The sequence below is a fragment of the Gossypium hirsutum genome, chromosome A06 (assembly GCF_007990345.1).
Source record: "Gossypium hirsutum isolate 1008001.06 chromosome A06, Gossypium_hirsutum_v2.1, whole genome shotgun sequence".
Lineage (NCBI taxonomy): Eukaryota > Viridiplantae > Streptophyta > Magnoliopsida > Malvales > Malvaceae > Gossypium > Gossypium hirsutum.
The window spans coordinates 53,044,734-53,066,931 of NC_053429.1; positions in this window are offsets into that span (position 1 = coordinate 53,044,734).

Genomic DNA, 22,198 nt, shown 5'->3' on the forward strand with positions numbered 1-22,198 from the left:
TCTCAACCACGGGTGAGGCCGGAGCCTCTTTTACTCCAACATTGGGCACATGGCCTCACACTGATGACTCAGCCCTAACACTTCCGCGACCTCGGCCACGACCTCTCGCACCTCTTCTAGCACTCATTTTTGATTCACGTATTATCTGGATTAAAAATTTTATGAAGTTTTAGTTAGTTTCAATATTTAACCTGATGTTTTATGAAAGTATTTAGAGAGAATATTGTTTTCGAAAATCCTCTACAGTTTCAGGATCCTACGGGCTTCAGTTCCACTCTAATAAAATCATCTAAAGCAGCCCTCTAACTATCTACTGTATAACAATTTAAACGAATTTAAGAATAAAAGTACTTACTTGGTTCGATGTCGGAGGCTCGGTGCGCCACTCAGTAAGACTACCCCTTTTCTAATTTTTTTAAACACAAAAAGAAATCAAGTAATAAGGCCCACTTCACAGCCCGCGTTTTGAAACCTGGGTTCTGATACCACTAAATGTAACACCCCAAACCTGGCCCAGACGTTATGGTCGAACTTGGCGTTTCATATTGAAGTGTTTTAGTAAAAATCATGTTTTCATTGAAAACCCTTCCTAAAATAAAAGAACATATTAAAAATAAACTCCTTTCAATCACTTGTTTGAAGCATAGGATTTGATGAAAACATGTCCCTTAAAAATTTAGTTGCAGAAACGTAGAAAAAGACATACTATAGTTTAAGAAACCATGTTTAACTTCTTATAATTACATCACATAGAAGTAATAATCCAAATAATAACAAAATGGAAGCCCTATTACAACCTGATTTAAATAGTACTTAATAAAATAGAAACTTATATGTTTTTTTAAAAAAAAACAAGTCCAAATTATCTTGCTAGCTGGCCACCCAAAGTCCCTCTGAACATCGAACCTTCTACTGAGCATCACCTGAAAAATAAAATAAAAGAGGGGGTGAGTTTTCGTAAACTTAGTGTATACAACCCTCGTCGAAAAACAAGCATTCGAAAAATCATCATACAACAAACATGCAATGCAATCCCATCCCAATAATCCATCCGCTACACACCAGCTCTGTCCGTTGTCACACCATGTGGGAATACAAATATCGACCCAGCCAACCGATACATCAATGGTAGCCCGATTGCAGAACTACCTTTATTTACACATTGGGCTTTAAAAGCCGTCGGCGGATCCACGATTGTCAAGCGACCATGAGATCCTCATGTACTTCCTCCATTCCATAATTCCCAACCCATATGAAACCTAAGCAGAATATCATATGTATGCATGTCACATCCATAAAACTTATATATAACACCTAGGGGTATTTTGGTCATTTCCACCCTTAGGGGAATTTCAATAATTTTTCCCTTTAAGACAGTTTTCACTTACCTCGGCCCGTTAACAAATACCGTGAGCTAAGATGAACGAATACTATGCACCAGGTAGGATTCCAGCGAAGAGGAGGTGAGTCATTAAGACTGCTTAAGTACCAAGCTCTCCCTAAATCCAATCCTAGAGATGTGTATACCCGTTGCCACACCCTAACCCTATGACTTGTCCACGATCACAATATATTAATTAAGTTTTATGTCGTTATCCTATACTAGGCCCAAAACCCCTACATATATGCATATGGCCCACTTGGCCCAATCTCATTTATATGGCCCATCAGGCCCAATTCATATTCATATGGCCCATTAGGCCCAAATCACATGCATATTCATGCTCACATAAAATTCTCTATCGCATAGCATCAATTTTCACCTTTTGCCTATTTTGGGCCCAATAGCCCATCGGGCCTATTTAGCTCATTCTGGCCCATTTGGCCAATTCGCAACCTAAGTCCACGAAATCACCCGTGGGCCTCAGGCATCCTATCAGTTTTCTCCTCATGAGTGTTCGCGCACTCACAAGACCACCGTAGCCCAACTTTCAGCTTTTCGACATTTTAGCTTTTTTGCTTTTCGGCATTTCGGCCTCTGCCGATTTTTTTTGTGTGTAGTGTATGTACACACCTGGTAAGCAAGCATGCCGCGATTCCCTTACTAACCAACCTACAATGATATCACCCTTCCATTAATCGTATGTTTAATCCATATTCTACCCAAAAATCAAAACCTCACTTTAATCTTACCTTGAACACCAATCCTTAATAGCTTTCCTTGATCACGTACTCCCTAGATCTGCATTGATCTTACTTATTAAAACCAAAATAATAGATGACTCGTATCCAACACAAGTCCCCTTACCTTAACTATGAACATTCGACCACCCTAGCCAATAGGAGAGGTATACTTACCAATACCGCAACACCTAAGGAGCAATTCGGTAATGAGCTAAGATCCGAGATCCGATACTAATTCCCTACCACAGTTGATTAGAAAGAGTAAGGGACAATATTCGATATTAGCAAAGAAAATCGATTGGAAGAGTAACACTTACACTAGATTCGGTCAAAGAGTATTCGGCCCTAGAGATTTGAATGGCAACAATTGCTTATTTGGCACCAAGAGAGAGAGAAAGAAGAATCGGCTAAACCCAAAAGTGAAAAAAAAGTTGGCACGAGGAAAATAAAAAGGAGAACAAGGGTTTTCGACTTCTGGAGAAATCGACAGAAAGAAAAGGAAGAAAACAAAAGAGTTTTCGACTTTTAGAGAAGATGGTTTCTGGCAACAAGGTGAGAAAAAGATTTTGGCATTAGCCTCATACCCTTGCATTCGGCACCTATTTACAGCCCTTATGGCCGAACTCCTCAAACCCAAGTTCCCATTTCGACTCCACTTGCTCCTCACTTCTCATCCCCTCATTTTTCTCTCTTATAACCCCTTGATCCTTTCCTCAAATTTCTCTTCTGATCACTCCCCTTGGAGTCTATCTTCAAGCCACTTCCATCATTCTGGCCAAAATTAAACTTCTAAAAATGCTACACTAGGATTCAAACCTTGGAACTCATTGCTAGCCACTGATGCCACCTCCCTACACTCTAAGTGGCATCACTTAGCCACTCTTCCACAAGGCTTTTTGATGCCATTTTTGAAACTATTGCATTCACAGAAGGTTGTAGTGCTGTTTTGACAAACAAGTTGCCCCCTAAATTGAAAAATCCTGGGAGCTTTACTATCCCATGTTCAATTGGCAATCATTATTTAGGCAAAGCTTTATGCGATTTGGGAGCTAGCGTTAACCTAATGCCACATCTACTTTTAGAAAGTTGGGAGTTGGTCACATGAAATCCACTGTAGTGACATTACAACTAGCTGATCGATCCTTGGCTCAACCTGAAGGCCAAATTAAAGATGTCTTAGTTTGTGTGGATAAATTTTTTTTCCGCAGATTTTATCATACTTGACTGCAAGGTAAACAAAGAGGTTCTTGTAACTTAGGACAACCATCATACTTAATGATGAACAAGTCACCTTCAGTGTTTTTGAATCTATTCAATACAAGGACAAAGAAGAATGCCATACCGTCGATGTGCTAGATGGTCTAATTGAGGAAGAATTCAATGACCAAAGCACAGTACTTTCTGAAGAGTTTGTAGTGGCATCTAATTGTGACAGCATGGTTGAAGCTAATAATCTTGAACTCAAGCATGGATGACAGATTGAATCCTTAGAGCTAGCCAACAGAATAACCCAAATTTTCAAACCATCTATTGAAGAAGCTTCTACCCTAGAATTGAAACCACTACCTCCCCATCTTAAATATGTCTTTCTAGGTGATCATAATACTCTCCTAGTTATTGTCTTTGCAATCGGAAACACAAAAATTTACACACTTTTTCATACACTTTTTAACTTAAATATATACGAATCCAGTTAAATTCTTGTCGAATAATAATTAATTATTATAAAACAATTAAATTGTGCTTAAATTATAAACATGTTGAATTGTAATTATTTTTATAATTAATTTTGATTAATTTTGGTTATTTTTGACAAAATTGCACAAAGGGCAAAAAATGGCTCGACAGACACTACTAGAAGCAAAAAACCGAGAAGCAATTTAAAGTACCAAGGCAAATTAATTTCCAGCTTAAGATGGTCCAAAATTATGTGTATCAATTCATAATATAATTAATTTTAATTTATATCCAAGTTAATTTGGGTTAATAAATTATTATTAATTAATTATGAAAAAGTGGTCTGATTGAATCGAACCGAGTGAATCAAACCGGCAAAGAAAGGACAACCCAAAATCGTCCAAGTGCTGACCCAATTCAGCTCATTAGTTGAATGTTTAAGCTTGCAAAGATGCCCTTGAAGAATTGTTCAAATTGCAATTAAAACCTTCCACAATTGGTGGCTTTGTAGATTTGCCCCAAGCCATTTTTAGCAAAGTTGAAGCCATCAACTTTGCCACATGGGAGGTCGGCCAAGGGTGGCTCTTTGGCTGCTATTTTTAGGAAATTTTAGCTGCCACATTCAACTATAAAACCTCCCTTGGCTGATCATTCAACACATCTCTTCTCTCACAATTCTTTTCTCCTTTTCACTTTTTCTCTCATTTTCCCATTCAAAGTTCCTTGCTCTTTTGCCGATTTCTCCTCTTCAGAAAGGGATTTTCTTCAGCCATTTTGGAGCACCAATTGAGTGTTCATAGCATCTTTGATCAGCGAGGACAACAAAAAAGAAAGAACAGAGCAACCTAGTCAAGCCATGAAAAAACATCAGATTTGATTCTTGTTCCCTATCTCCTTAATTTTTGTTGTTTTTATGATGAACATATCTATGAATATTTATGTTGTTGGAATGGTTAATTTAATCATCTTAGCTTGAATTTAATTCGTGTTGGGCTGATTGCATTTCGTCCACTTAAATTGTTAAAATTATGTTTATGTTGTTATAGGCCTCGGTAAAATGCTTGATTAAGTAAAATCATGCCTAAGTTATTCTTGCATTATAATTGTGAGGGAACTAATGAATTAATTAGTTTAAATGGATTGGAATTGTAATTAATGGACACAGTACTTAGTCAGTGCATGTTTAATCATCTAAGGTAGTTGAGGGTTAAATTAGCAACAGTATCTGACGATACAATTGCCTTGAATAACTTGCAAGATTATTGTGATTAAACTATTTCAAGGTAAGGATATTTTGTTACCTTACATAGTCTTTTATGTGCTTATTAAATCGAGTTAATTGTTTGAATTGACATAGGAATATGTTTAAGAGATTATTTCACTTTATAAGTTTGTATATGCTATAACATATTTGCCTATTTAGATTTGTTTAATCGATTGAATTGACATAGAGATATGTCCAAGAGATGAATGGATTTTGGTAGGTGAGTATGTTCATAAGTTAGCAAATTATTGAGTTGCCATGAATTTATTCGTAACAATATAAACATGAGTTTAAAAATTCTAAGTTAACGAAATGTAATTAATCTAACACAATTATATCATCTTAATTAAAATCATATTTTGAAATCGTGCATTTGAGATTTATTTATTTAGTTTACTTTGTTTAAAATCTTATTTCTTAATCACCCTCTTCAAACAAAATATTTTTCTTCACCGAAGTGTTTTAAATAGCATTCATAAATAATTCTTTTCATAGTCCCTGTGGGTACGATAACTCGACATTTACTTGTCACTTTATTACTTGTTGCGATTGTGTACACTTGCACATTTTCGTCGTTCCAGCAACACTGGATGTAACTCAAGAAGAGAAATTGGTCCATATTCTCAAGCAACATAAACGAGCTATTGCTTGGAGTACTACTGATAGTCAATGTATTAGTCCTTCTTTTTGCATACACAAGATCAAGTTGGAAAATGAAGGCAAGCAATTGATTGAATAGAAAAGAAGATTAAACGAGAAGATGAAGGAAGTTGTCAAGAAGGAAATCATAAAAAGGCTTGATGCTAGAATTATTTACTCGATTTTTGATAGCAATTGGGTAAGTCCAGTGCAATATGTGCCTAAAAAGAGTAGCACCACTGGTTTTCGTAACGATAAGGACAAATTAATTCATACATGCATTCCCACGGGATGGTGAGTTTGTATGGATTATCGCAAATTGAATACGACCATAAAGAAGGATCACTTCCCGCTTCCTTTCATTGACCAAATGCTAGATCGGCTTGCTGGAAAGGCCTATTATTTCTTTTTAGATGGCTATTCTGGGTACAATCAAATTGCTATTGCACTAGAGGATCAGGAACAAATAACCTGCCCCTTTGGTACTTTTATTTTTCACCGTATGCCTTTCAGCCTTTCCAATGCACTGGCCATTTTTAGATATGATCGAAAAATCTTTAGGGGTGTTTATGAATGATTTCTCAGTCTATGGGAATGATTTTGATTATTGCGCTGACAATTTGGATAAAGTACTGAAGTGATGTGAGGACACACATCTGGTCCTAAATTGGGAAAAATGTCATTTCATGGCAACTTAAGGCATTGTGTTAAGATATCGCATCTCTATTCAAGGCATTTAAGTAGACAAATCTAAGGTGGAAATCATTGAGAAATTACCTCCACCAACAAACGTGAAAGGTATCTGCAATTTTCTTAGACATACGGGGTTTTACTGAAGGTTTATTAGAGATTTTTTTAAAATTGTGAAGGCCTTATTTTTATTGCTGGAACATAATAAAAAATTCTTCTTTGATGATGCATGTTTTGATGCCTTTATTCAGTCAAAAAAGAAGCTAGTGAATCCACCCATTGTCATTGCACTCGTTGGTCTCAACCATTTGAAGTTATGTGCGATGCAAACAACTTTGTTGTGGGTGCGATTCTAGGACAAAGAAAGGGAAAAATATTTCACACCATTTATTATGCTAGAAAAACTCTTACAGAAGCTCAATTCAATTATACCATCATAGAGAAAGAATTACTGGATGTAGTCTTTGCTTTCGACAAGTTTCGTTCCTATCTTGTCAGTGCAAAGGTTTCTGTGTTCACTGATCACTCAGTGTTGAGATATCTTTTTGCAAAAAAGGATGCCAAACCAAGATTGATACACTGGATATTGCTCCTTCAAGAATTTGACATGAAGATAAAAGACTGTAAGGGTTTAGAGAATCAAGTTGCAGACCATATGTCTCGATTGAAAGATAGCAGCGAAGACAGAACATACTTCAAACTGTTGATTCATTCCCAGATGAGATGTTATTTGTTGTAGATACAACTCCTTGATATACAGATTTTGTTAACTATTTAGTGTGTGGAAAACTCCCATTGGGTGTCACAAGCCATAAAAAAGAAAGATTTCTTCTGTAACGCCCCGAATTTTGGGCCTAGAAGTATTAAATTTTAAGCATGGGAATAGTTAGGAGACTGCACATAAATGTTTGGTTGTACAAGAAAGTGACACAAAAATTTGTCTGCTTCAGTGGTTAAGTGCCTTAGGAAGTGTTTGAGAAGTCTTGGGTTCAAGCCTGAGCAAGTGCAAAAAGTATTATTTTTAAGAAATAAGCACTATCTCTAGGCAGTAGACTTTTAAATAGAAATGGGTAAAGCATGATAGAAAGGGCCTGCTGGTCTAAGGGATAAGTGGCATGCTATGGTTACTTGAGGTCTGAGGTTCGAATCCTAGTTTGAGCAGTGGAGTGTTTTATTTTGCTGTACTGGCCGTATGGGTAGTAGAGGATGACTGAAACACTGTTGAGTGGAGTGGAGTTTGAATTGGTCATTGAGGGATTGTAGGAGGGAGTTGAGGAGAGATATGAGGAGAGATTTTAGGAGAAAATCAAGGAAAGTGTGGTGAGAGGGAGGAGTGTGCCGACTGGGAACATTGGGCACTTTGGAAATTCGGCTTTTGTGAGTTGGAAGACTCTATTTCAGTTTTGGTGGGCATTTTGGGGTTCTTTTCTTTTTGTTCTCTAGAGGCTGAATAGTGTGAAGGGAGGTAGGTAATACCTTTATTTTCTTTTGTTGATGTCGGTTTTGCACTCCTCTCAAGCTGAATGTTTTCCTTCTCCACCTCTCATTCCTTTTGAGACCATCAAGCTTTCTCTTTTGCATCTTATTGTTGGCCAAACTCTCACTCCCTTTTATTTTTAACTTTTTTGGTTTAGACAAGTGCTCTCTCGGTTTTCTTGTTCGTGTGGTGACCTTTCTTGACCGTCTACCTCATCTTCTCCCTCCCCCATTTGGTTGAGGTTCTTTGACTGGATACTCTCCCCTTCCCTTCTTTTTATTCTTCCTCCTTTTATCTCTCAATTTCTTCCCAAGCCAAATATCTCATACTTTTTTCTCCCTTCGGTTTTCACCTTTTGGGCACCATCTCCTCTCTTCTCATATTCCTTATTGTTACCCCTGTTTACTACTTCAGATCAATCTGTCCTCACCTACTGATTTTCTTTTCTCAAGCTGTTGGTTCTGCCCAACGCGAATTGCTTCAAGGTGGTAAGCTTTTGGTAAGAGTGGAGTTTGTTTTTGCCTCAAACGTTTGAAGTACTGTTGTCTATTAAATTTCTAAGTTTCTAACATTTAGTTCTATCAAATGATGGATTGGCAGTGTAACTCCCCGAATTTTTGGGCCTAGAAGTGTTGGGCCTTGTGCATGGGAGCTGCTAAGAGACTACACATAAAAGTTTATGTGTGCAAGAAATAGCACAAATAAAATGTTTGCTCTATTGGTTAAGTAATTTAGGAGTAGTTGGGAGTGTTTTAGAAGTCTTGGTTTCACATCTAGTTTTTAGCAAAATTTTTAGTTTTCCTCTTAAATGAATTCTGGTGTTAGCAGGTGAGCCTTATATTTAATTGTGGTTAAAAATTGTCTCAAATAAGCTTGTGATCCTGTGGTAAGTGGCGTGTGGTAGTTGCTTGAGGTCTAAGGTTCAAGTCTTGGCAAGGTAAAAAGAGTACTTATTTTGCTACTCTTGCCATATGAGAAGGAGAAGTGGACTGGAACTCTACAAGGTGGAATTTGAATTGGTCAAAGAGTAGATGGTGGAGTAAATCAAGGAGAAGATTAAGGAGAATTTTTAGGAGGGATAGGGGGGAAAATTAAGGGATTTTTGATGAGGGGAAGAGTTGTGGACGTTGGTGGACATCAACCACTCAAGAATTCGACTTAGTAGTGGGAGTGTGACTCTTTATTTCGGGTTTTTGGCTACTCTTTGTTCTGAAGCAAAATGTAGTGTTGATTTTGGGTATTTTTTTTGTTTTGTGCTCTTTTCACTACTTTTTGGTTTCTTTGTTACCATCAACATTTTCGGTTGTTCTCCCTCTAGCTGATTATGCCATTTTCTCCTTTTTTTGTCTTTCTTTTTCTCCATTTTTGCTTTTAGTTTTTGATTACCCATACTTCACCTCTCTGTTAGGCCTCAAACTACTTCTCTTTTATTTTTATCTCTTGTCGAATAACCTTTATCATCTCCTCTCTTTTTGTCATCCTTTCACCATTAATATTCGAGCCGTTACCGCATTGCTCTCTCCATACTTCTGCTTTCGATTTTTACAATTGATCTTTGGTCAATTGGTAAGTTGTTTAATTTCTATTCTTTCTATTATCATCTCTTTCTTTAAGTATCTAGGGTGAATATTATTTCCCTAACTCTCTTTCTTTTTAGGTTTCTTTTCTCTTTTCACTTTTGGGAGTAGTCGAATCTTCCATATCAGGGGTGGGTGTTCCTTTTTGTGCTTTGGTGTTAGGGCATACTCTGGTAGGCCGGTTAGTGGTATCTCTTCACTTTTGGTCAACATTTCGATAAGTGTTATACAGTTGGTGCAAACCTTTGATTGGTCAGTAAATGGATTCGGTTGTTAAAGTCTCAGTTGTATTGCAGGATATCTCTAAAGGGGGTCTGTAGACTATCTCTTGTAAAGGATTAAGTGTGAGATTTGCAGGCGATCAACCAAGGTAGGTGATTAAAACCTCTTCGTTAAGTGGGATAGAGAGGGAGTGTTAAAATTTTGTTGTTAGGAGACTTATGGTTATCTTAACTGAATCAGGGTTCGAAGCTTGTGGATCTTAGCCCAGCTTGCGCAAACAGGTGTGTATTCCAAACTGATTGGACTGTAAATCTATAGGAACCGAAAAGTCAAAGTGCCGAAACTTCGGCATTTGAGGCCTTACGAGCATACGATCGCTCGTGGGGTAAATAGAGCCTACAAATCATGGGCGATAGACGATAAAGGCCACCACGAGCGTTTCCGTGGACTTGGGTCGTTTGGGCCTATTGGGCCAAAATGGGCCATGTGGGCCCAATGAACTCGTGGGCCCTACATAGATTAAATCCACAGTAAGTGATAAATATTGGACTGGGCTATGTAGGTCACATAGCCGTAACTGAATTTGGGCTAAATGGGCCACACGAGCGTGTGGGCCCACTTGGGCTGAGTAATGGGCCTTGGGCCCATTTACTCCGTTATGATCATTTAGGTTATCAGTGTCGCTCGAGGCGACTGTGGAACTTTGGAGAGGTCATTATCTGAGCTGAAACCCCTATGGGGTAAAATGACCGTAATGCCCCTATAGGGTAAAATGATCGTAATACCCCTATATGGTAAAATGATGATTATGCCCTTATGTTCCGTATGACTGATGTGCTTATGATTTACATATATGATTGTACTGAGTATGACTTTGCATACATGTAATATTTATGACATGACATACTGCATGGGGTTGGGATTTTGATATAGAAGAAGTACTGTACTGGTGACTATGTCACATTCACTGTTACTGGTGGCTTTGCCATATTTACTATTTCTAGCAACTATACTGCATTATTTTTACTGGCAGTTTTGCTGCGATATTGCTGTGCAGGCTGGGTGGGTCGATTTATATCTCCACGTGGTGTGTAGGTTGGTACGGGTGGTATGCTGGCCGGATTTGGGTGGGATGCATAATTACATTACACTTACTGATACTGTATTGGGCTTAAGGCCACACTGTTACTGTATAGGGCTAAGGCCCAGACTGTACTGATACTGAATAGGGCTCAGGCCCAGACTGTTACTGTATGCACTGTTTACTGTTTGACTGATAGGGGGCTTCACCCTGAGTTTTCGTAAACTCACCCTTTCTTTTTAACTATACAGGTAATCCCCAGCCTTAGATGATTTGGTGCTGCGAGGGACTTGGAGGTGGCCACATGACTGCTGTGCCTTGCATTTGAATTTATTTAATTTAAATTTCACTTTTGGGTTTTTAATTTTGTAATAAGGCCATTTGTAGGTTTTAATTTTTAATTGGGATTTGGTTTATATATATTCTTAAACTGCTAGTCTAGGTAAAGACGAGTTTTTAAAACAATTATTGTTTTCTAAAACATGCGTTCTAAACTTCATCGACTTGAAAAGCTTCCACGTCTTTAAATCAATTTAATATAACACTGATGGTTAATAAGGTGAACATTTTGGCGAGAACTTTTGTTAAAAAATAATAAAAGGGTTTAAATTTAGTAACAGATTTTTACCTAAAAGATCAATTTTCAAAAAACACTTCGATATGACACGCTAGATTCGACCATAACGTCTAGGCTGGGTTTGGGGTGTTACAGGCAGTTACTAATCATAACGTTTGGGGACTTTCTTTGGAGCTGTAGGTTACATCTTGTAGTTGGGAGCAGTGAGGTAATCAATGAATGTAAGTCGATTGTTTATGGGATTGGTGCCGAACATAACTAACATTGGATATGAATGATAATTGGTTGTAGGTGCAGTTCATCTCAAGAGGGGTTGCGAACTTAGAATCCTATCAGGTGTGTAGTCACACTACCTTAATCGTAATTCAGAAAAAGTCGAAAAATATGGCTAGTGTCACCACATGAGCGTACGCTTCCTCGTGTGGTGAACCGAATGCACCAAAACATGGGTGTTCGACCGTAAAGACTACCATGAGCGATTTCATGGGCTTAGGCCGTTTTTAGGCCGAAATAGGCCATATGGGCCCCACGAGCTCATGGGCCCCACACAGGTAAAAACCACACATGGAGATTATTGGGCCAGGATGTGTAATTCACACGGCTAAGGCCATTTCTGGGCTATGTGGGCCATACAAGCGTGTGGGCCCATATAGGCCATACTATGGGCTTTGGACCCTTTTTCACTGTTTGATTGTTAAGGTTGCAGGGTCGCTTGAGACGACTGTGGACCTACTGACGGGTCGGTAAGTATAACTAGACCTTAAATTTGTTGAAATGACCGTTATACCCTTATGAGGTAAATGACTGTTATACCCCTATGTGATGTGTGACTGTTTGAGCATGCCATTTTTACTTTATATACATTTATATTATGTTGCATTGCATGGGGAGAGATATATGATCTTGGAGGAAGTGTACTGAAAGGCTATAAGCCCATTACTAGCAGCTTTGTTGCAAATACTGTTTTAGTGCTGCAACCGATGCTACTTGGTGTATGGGGATGGGTGGGTTGATTTTATCTCCACATGGTGTGTAAGGTTGGTACGGAGATGGTGTGTAGAGGCTGGATTGGGTAGGATTTTTTGATTGCATACTGTACTGATTCTGTAATGGGCTTAGGCCCCACTGGTATTGTTACTGAAATGGGCTCAGGCCCAGACTGCTACTGTTACTGTAAAGGGCTAAGGCCCTAACTGATATTGTCTCTGTTACTGATATGGGCTTAGGCCCAGAATGTATTCGCTCACTGTATGTTTGACTGTTGTTAATAATGGATTACACACTGAGTTTTCGTAAACTCACCCTTCTATTTATCTACGCAGGTAATCTTTAAGCGGATCGGTGCTGCGAGGGCCTTGAAGGTGGCCACACAACAACTTACGCTTCTGTATTTATCTTTTAAATTATAAGTAGTTTAATTTGGTATTTTTATGTAATAAGGCCTCTCCGGATTTTAATTTAATTTGGGGATTTATATTTGTTTTGCTTTAATACTGCTAGCAATAGGAAAAACACGTGAGTTTTCAAAAAGATAAATGATTTTCAAAAATACCACTATTACGTAAACGTTTTTAAGAGCTACAGCAAGAAAACAATGTTTTACAAGTAAACACTAGAACGTAATCGTTTTAAAAAGCTTCCGCTACAAAAAAGATTTTGAAAATTAATAACGTTTTAAAGTAAATACTTTTGATGGTGACGCCAGTTTTAAATTACCCTTTAGATCACACAAAGGGGCATAATCTAGATTGGGCTTTGCAAATGATATCTTGCTTTACGAAAAATACTTCAATGTGACATCGCCAGATTCAGCCATAACATCCAGGCCGGGGGTGTTACATCTTCGTGATGTAGTGAAGTATCAGTGGAGTGAGCCGTATTTATTCAAGGTATGTAATGACAACATCATTCGACGTTGTGTTCTGGAAGAGGAGATGCTTTCAATCCTGAAGCATTGTCATGATGCTCTTTATGGAAGTCATTTCGGTGGTATGAGAACTGCCACTATAGTTCTCCAATTAGGATTCTAGTGGCTGACATTATTGAAAGATGCCCAAAATTTTGTGAATCAATGCGATAGGTGTTAGCGCACTAGTTCTATATCCCAATGCAATGAAATGTTGCAGCAGCCAATTATGGAGGTTGAATTATTCGATGTTTGGGGTATGGATTCATGGGACCATTTCCGAGTTCATTTGGAAATCTTTATATATTAGTAGTTGCTAATTATGTCTCGAAGTGGGTTGAAGCTGTTGCAGTCCTAAAAGATGATGCAAAGACAGTGCTAAATTTTTTTCACAAGCATATACTCACCCACTTTGGCAGACCAAAAGGATTGATATACACTTTCATTGCAACCAAGTGGCAACTGTACTGAAGAGATTTGGAGTTAATCATAGAATGGATACTACTTATCATCTGCAAACCAATGAACAAGTCGAAGTATCAAATAGACAAATTAAGAACATTCTTGAGAAGGTTGAACCCTTTGAGGAAAGATTGGTCTTTTCGATTGGATGATGCTTTATGGGCATTGTAGACAACATACAAAACTCCAATAGAGATGTCACCATATCAATTGGTTTTTGGGAAACCATGCCACTTGCTAATTGAACTGGAACACAAAGCAATGTAGGCAATTAAGTAAGTGAACATGGAATTTGAAGTGACTAGAAAGAAAAGACTGTTGGATATCACTGAACTAGAGGAGATTAGGAGAAATGCTTATGAAAACACTACAATTTATAAGGAAAAGACCAAAGGATGGCATGACAAGATTATTTTACTACGACAATTTATCGTGGGTCAACAGGTTTTATTATTCAATTCTCAACTCAAATTGTACCCAGGTAAATTGCTTTCACATTGGTTTGGAACTTTTGAAGTTGTCAACTTATTTCCTCACGATGTAGTCACAATTCAAGATTTACGTGATGGGCACCAGTTCAAAATAAATAGACAGAGGCTGAAACACTATTTTGGCAACATTGATCAAAAGCAGGTAGAGACCATTAAATTGGTCGAAAAGTTTTAATTTTTAATTGGTACTTATTGATTTTAGTTTATTTTATTTATGTTTTGGTAAAGTTTGTTTTCCTTCCTTTTTGTAGAATAATTAGGTACCATTGTCGACGCATTGAAATTTTGCTTTCAACACATTCTATAAGTCTATACTACCATTTATAACTCATTAGAATTCAGGGAAATTTAGATTCCACCATTGGATCAAAAATCACTTAGCCGTTTGATCCTTTAGAGTGGGCACAATTTCTATTGGACACAGCTCTTCCAACCAGCCTTATATCTCTCTTCAAAACAACAAGCCTCTCCATCTTCCTCTTTCACTCACTATAAATTCTCACCTACTGTACTGATTGTAATACATTCAAGCAACCATTTTTATTTCTTTTCTCTTCTCAAGATCATATCTTTTTAACTTTAAACTGTTTTCCCTCCACAAAAGATGGCAAAAACAAGAGGCTCGGTCAAGAGAGCCACCAAATCTGCTGAAGAACATGCGTCCTCTGCTACCGTAGTTTGTGAATCAAAATCCCCCAGGCCGGTGCAGACAAAGGAGCTAGTAATCTTTTTGAATAAAGCAGCAAATGTATGATTTGATGAGAATCTGTTGAAAACTTCCATCCTGAACAGGGTATGTCCTTTTCACCACAACAAGACTTAGGTTAGTAAGTCTACAAAACCATCTTGAAGTTAAAGTGGGAAACTTTTTGCAATGATCCTGGAAGCTACTCTCTTTTAGTGGTATGCGAGTTTTATGCTAACCTTTATGATCATGAGCTAGAGTTTATTTTTTTTGAGAAGGTTTAATACCATGGGAAGCTGAAAAAATCAATGAGCTGTACAACACCAAGACACTTAGAGTTTATCGAGGACATCGCAGATGAAAAGTGAGACCTATTGGTGAAAAAACTTGTGTGTCGAGGGAGCAGTCTGGATGCGTTCCCATTAAAAGAACTATACGATGCACCGTCACTTCTTGACGCTACAAGGCAAAATTTGGTTTCATTTTGTTTACTGTAGGCTCAAGCCACCATATTCACACTTGACAAAATGTGTCTGATACATTCTATCGTCAAGGGCAGAAAAATTGATGTAGGCACAATACTTCACCAAGAAGTTGCTGACTACGCTGCATAGCAAATGGGATCTTGGTTTTCCCATCACTGGTGATGTTATTGTGCCAGCAAAGAGGAATTGTGCCTCGTGCTGGTGAGTAAATCTTGGAAAATAAGGGCCTAATCAATGAAGCCTCTGTAAAAAGAATGTCTCATGGAAAAGATACGCTGATACTGAAGGAGGTGGAAACAAATAAGACAAGAAAGGGCAAAGCCATAGTCGATAGCAAAAGAACAACCCTAAATCCAGAGACATTATTATGGCGCAAACTGACGGATGTTGAAAAAATGGTAAATTCCATCAATAATAGGCAGATCAGACTTGTCACTACAATTGAGGATATGGAGAAATCCCAGAATTTGTTTTATGCTTATACCAGAGCCTGGAGCAGTTCTATTGTAGCCACATTAGGTCAATTGAGCCCATCCCCACTATGGGAATTCCCAGTGTTCCTACAAATCATTCAAATTATGACCTCTCTTCTGTAGATGAGGACTTCGAAGACTGAGACAGATTGGTGGCATCCCCACCCATTGTGCAGGCCTCTAATAATAAGAAAGAAGAGGAATCCAAGGACATTGAAGAATTCCTGCAAAAGATTAATAGCTTGTTTGAGGATGGTATTTTTGCTAATAAAGAGGAAACTGTTGTTGAAAAGAAAGTTGCTGCTACAGAAAAGGAAGTTGTTGCTGAAGAAAAAGAAGTTGCTGAAAATGAGAAAGAAAAAGAAGAAGATTCTATTGAGAAGATTGTTACCGTACTCGATTCTGTGGGTACAAATATTGATAATTTGAAGCCAGATGGAGCGAGATCGACGGAAGTTGCTAAGGTAACCAGTAAGAAGCAATGGAATTCATTGGCAATAATGGTCTATACTAGACCACTCCAGCTGGCCTCTTCTACACAGGAAGCAGCAGATGAGGTCGAGGCAGAGCCAAGAACTGAGGAGCAATCCGATGACCATGCAAAGCCCAAAGAAAAGAAGAGAAAGATCTTCAAGGATAAAAATTGAAATAAGGAGGAAGAAACATTGTACAACCACATTGGTGGCTGAGGATAACTAAGTTAGTTTATTTTACACTTTAGTTGTAGTATTCATGTACTGATGGTAGCTGTAAGTTTTATTTTGATAAATATACATTGTCATTGCATTTTATTGTCATTATATTTTCATGTTAGTGCATTGGGGACAATGCAAACTTGAGGTTTGGGGGAATGCACATGGGGCTTGAAAATGCACCTACATTTAAAAATTTTCTTTTGGTAATGAAGTATGCAAGGTTTAATTATAACTAATGAAAATTGTTCAAAAATTTTGTTACATTCAATGCTTAATTCTTGAATCATGTGAATTATCAATGACTAAGTTTAATAAATTTGAAAGAAGGTTGTAGCTTCAATTCTTTGATCAATGGATTAGGTTGCATTAGTAATAGATGACTGCTATCATTCCTTAAATCTTGAATGAATATGCTTTTTACAGCTTCTTATATATGTATATATAGTTATAAGTTAGAGACACTCCAAAGTGGGTGTAGTGTGGAATGTTAAAGCGTTTGAAAAACCAATATGGCCAAAGGTTGTCACTGCGTGCTCCTTGGGGGTTTGTTGCACCCCATCGTTACTTCTCAGAAACAAGGGTACAGTAATGCAACGATATCCCTTATTCTAAAAAAAATGAAAAAATAAAAAATGTATACAGATACTTAATATTGTACAATAAATGTTATAATGGTAGATAGAACTTAGGGTTTGAAGCATGATGCTAGAATTGATGAAGTGGCAACCTTATTCATTCATGCTTATGAATTGTCGATGCAATATTCTTTCATCTGAATGTGATTCATCCATTGAGAATTTAGAGGGTTCAAGTTGCTAGAATGATTATATGCCTTAGTAAAATTTTTGTAGCCTTGCTAGTTTCTATTTTACTTGAGGACAGGTAAAAAATCAAGTTTGGAGGTGTGATAGCACTAGAAAGAACATAGGCTTTCCTCCTTACTTATTGGTTAAATTGTTTCTATTTAATTACCCTTAGCATACATTTTAGCATTTTCACTTTAGTAAATTGCATTTTATAACCACTGAAGCATAACCTATTTTATCCTTAAATTTGCTATCTTTTTGCATTAATGTCGTTGCATGAGTGAATTCTAGATTTGCGTCCAGAATTGTCGCCTTATCTGATAGCTATCCTAATAAGAACTAAAATTGTGTGAGCTATCCGGTCTGGTATAACCAACCTGTATGTACAAGGATAGAATAATTTTGAGGAAATGTCACCTGTACTATTGGAGGAGGACATAAAAGGTGGATGTGAGAAGAAAAAGGGGCTTCCTTCTTTTTTTTTGGATCATCATCTTTATCATCCTACCGTAAAGCTTGTAGCCATGGTAGCTTAAGCCTCTCACGAGTGAGCCAATGTGAAAACAGATGCTGACTAGCTTCTGACGAGAAGACCTAAGTGCGAGACAAGAGGGAATAGAAAGATTCAATTGAGTTATTTAGGAATAGTATTCTCCATTCAATTCTTTCTTATTTCTTTCTAAATGCTGGTGATTACTCTTCACTTTCTATTTGTATGGAAGTACACATGAATTCTTTGTTAAATGTTATCTTATTCAATCTTGCTTTTATTGTTTAATCTTGGGGTTTGAATGTTTTTTAACATGAAAGTGTTATTACGTCACTGACATTGGAAAGTGCAATGAAAATTTCAGCCAACAAGCATTGCAACAGAAGTTGAGTGAGGATTAGGGGAATTCAGTCCACTTGTTCTTATTAGTGTTGTACTGCCATCATCGGAAGGTGGGGTTAGTTTGCATGTTTAAGTCTCAAATTAAATAGAGGAGTGACACTGGGTAAGAAATACATTGAATTTTATTGCCTCGACAATCATCTATTATTTTATACCTTATGAGCACTTAGTATTCTACTGAAGATTCATGTTGGGGATCCCAGTTTATCATTATCATATTTTATTTTATTGTTTCAAGTTATTGTATCAACAACTATTCTCACAATTGATTTCATTTCTATCTAGTTGTTGTACCGACATTAATAGACAAAAGACTACCATCCCTATGGTATTGATATCTGACAGACTCATATCTGTCTACTATACCTACATCGACAGTGTACACTTGCAAATTATTATTATGACATTAGACAACCAATCACTACTCATATGCCCTTGCCGAATTGTGCTTCTCTCCCCTTGTTTGGACGGTTTTATACCCCAATTAATTGTCAAACTTGTCCATCATGTAAACCATCTTTAAGTGGATTAAGATGACATCTTCATGACCCAGTTTGCATGCTTTTACCATGTAACTAGGGTAGAAAGAGTCTCATGTCCATGCAAGGATAAAAATGAGCTTCATGCATGATCAACTTTATGGTCCCACTGCAACAAAAATAGAGGAAATTAATACGTAGCATGAATTAATTAAATTATGCCCGAATTAATTAAATTATGCCCAAATTAATACAAAAAACCATAAAATTGCAGGTGTTATTAAATCATGACCATTGTCATAATATGAACAAAATTCACCCAGTTAATTATCAAATACTCAGGGTTAACATTATTTTTTAAGTCAAAAGGTGCCAAAAACAATCATAAAAACTCTATATAAATTAGAGTTTACACTAAGCCAACTAGTGTTCTTCATATTTTTGTGGTTTTGTATAGTTATTTATCATCCATTAAGTTTTCGTAGCTTCCCATACATGCTTTTGGGTTATAAATAGACTAGAACATCAAGAGGAAGTTCATAAACTTACCATTCCTTGACTTGACCAATATTCTTATTATCTTTTTCCTCTTTTCTTTCTATTCTATTTTTTTCTTATCCATATACATTCCTGGGGTGTAGTTCCCTTACTATTCCAATGTTAAGATTCTCAAAAATAAATCCTCTATTTTTCTGCCTTCCCTACCTATCCACTGATTAAACCCTCAATAGAAAGTAGAAGCAAGGAGATAATTCCTAACTTACAAGGATATAACCATCAAATACAAAATGATGGTTTACCTGGTCCCTCGAAAAATTCATTTTCTCCACCTTACTTTTGTCCTTAATGTAGATCGAGAGAAAGGTCACCTAGGCGATGCTATGGACTACATCATATTCCCTTTGAGAAAATGTTTTACCATAGGAGATTATACATTTCCTTCTTTGGTCAACCTTGAATAAGGCAGGTTCCTACTTGAAAATTTGGGGAAGTTCCTTTTCTTGACTTTCCCGTTTCTCTCCAGGGTCTAGCTCATGACGATTCCTACTATAACATCGTGGAGAAACCATGTCAACATCGTTCACCACCCTACCACATCAGCCCTAGGGTTCTTTCCAACTATTGATAGGGTGGATACAGCCTTCTTTACCCTTCGTAGTGGAAGTGAAGCTAGGTGGGCTATACCCAAAAGGGTCACCCATTCTAGCAAACTGTGTTGCATACAACTCCCTAGATTTATAGAAAGTTGTCCACCAGGGTTGGGGGTTTATCTATGCTCTCCTAGCTCAGAGGTATAAATTTCAACCTTTAAAGGCTTGGAAAGAGGGTCAAAAAATGGCACTAGCTTCGGAAGCTGCACCTTGATGAAGAGGTACAACTACAAAATAGAGGGTCTCTAAGCTCTTAAGGATGGTACTATTGACACCAAGTCTAGCATCCAAGTGTACCTTCCTCCCAAAATCTCTCATTTAGTCTTCAATTTCAAAGATCAATCATGATCGTTTCCACTCCTCTCAAGGAGACAAATACACCTTTGAGGCAGCAACTCGCTTGGCATATAAGTTTACTTTACCTTTATTATATCTCTTCTTTAATAAAATTTTCCCTTCCTCAAACACTTGTACTTTTAGTCAATGTAATTGCTTATCCTTCCTTTATATCTTTTTCCCCAATTTGCCTGCTTTTATTTTTATTTTGGTCCTCTAATTTAGATGAATATATATAAATATGCTCACCACTTAATAACTTAATAAAAGGACTTGAGGGACTTTATCCAAATTAAATGTCATGTATATAAGGGGTATTCTATCAAATTTCTACTTCCAAAGGACTGATTAAAATGTGCTCTGATACTAATAGATTTTTAATATCCTTACTTGACACGTTCATTGAATTCGATTATAGGGCATCACAACTGAACTAGTTTCATGTACAAGACCAAAAACATTATTGTAAAATCAAATTGTATTACCTATTTATAATATAAACTTAAATCAGAGACAAAATGTCAAAATAAAGTTCGTATCTCAACTTTGGACTCTAAAGGAACTTCTTAATATAATACAATCACCTCCGTGGTGAAGTTTCTAAAGGTATTCCCGTTTCTATGTGCATGACACTACACTATGGCACCCCATAATCCAACACGGTCTGGCTTTGTTCCTCATCGAGTTCTTTAATATGTAATTCCTGCACCCACAGATCAAACCCCTGTAAGTTCGGATGAACTTAGTGAGTTTCTTCTTTACGTGAGAATAGACCCCATCTTACAAAGATTTAAATCAAAAGAACTAACTACAAGTAAGTCCATTATAATGTGTGTGAATTCTCATAAACCCATCTTAATAGCTCTAATTTATTCCCAATCCTATTCATTTGCTAATAGACCTTAAAGCGAATTACCCCTGTGCAATCTTATTGACTTACGATCATTCTTATCAAAATTTCTTGGATGTTTCGCCATTTCCATGGACTATATCCTTCCTATACTTAAATTCTTCTTTCCATTTATTCCTAGTAGGGAAATCTTCTTTCCACCATGTCCTTATAAGGTAGTCCTACGGTATACCCTTCTAAATTCCCTTGGGTCTCTCCCCCTTAACTATCATTCCAAATCTGTTTAGTCTATAGAAAAGTTTTTCTCTTACCTTAGTTTCGAAGGACTTATTGTCATCCCATCCTTTGAGATAACTAGTGAATACCCTGTCACTCTAGTAGATTAAGTCCCTCTTTGGACAAATAGCAATTGGATTAATTCATTGAAATCCACCTTGTTTGAGATACCATGCTCGAAAGTGTGACATATCCGTTAGTTGTGGGCCACTTTAGCCTTTAGTACATCGCAGACTAACGTCAGAGTGATTATTCGGGTTCACGATTTCTCCCTTATGTTGGTTCCCTATGAAACTAGCCATTTTTCTAGTACTTCTTCAATGGTTTTCTTCTCGAAGAGGAATAGTCTTGACAGGCATATCTATCACTCGATATATCCTTCTTAGTCAATGTGTTCCTGTTAACCCCTTATTTCTTGTTAACCAACTTGAGTACTTTGTGTTACCTTTCTAACTTCTAGGGTTTCTCTGAGCACCTTCTGGTAGTTTTTAATGGCGGATCTTTATCTATGATCCACAGGCAAAACCTCTTTGATTAGCTTGTATACTAGAGATTGCTAATGCATCAACTCTTGTGACTATTTCCTACTAGGTTACCCTACCCCTTCTACTATACTGGCTTTCGTAACTACTACTCCAGTCATCATTTCTCACATTCATTTTGTTCCCTACTCATTGGTGAATTCTTTCGCCCTGCTTGCTAACCATTTTGCCTCATACTTCCACTTTCCTTTTTAATCCTATTTTCCTTATTCACAAGATTCTCCCAAGATTTCCATCTTGGTTGACCACCTGTGCTCATTTTCTGGGTGGACTACCCCATGTTTAGTGTCCTGGCCAACTCTACAAACTACGATAGCTGAGTTATGGTCTAACTCTTCAGG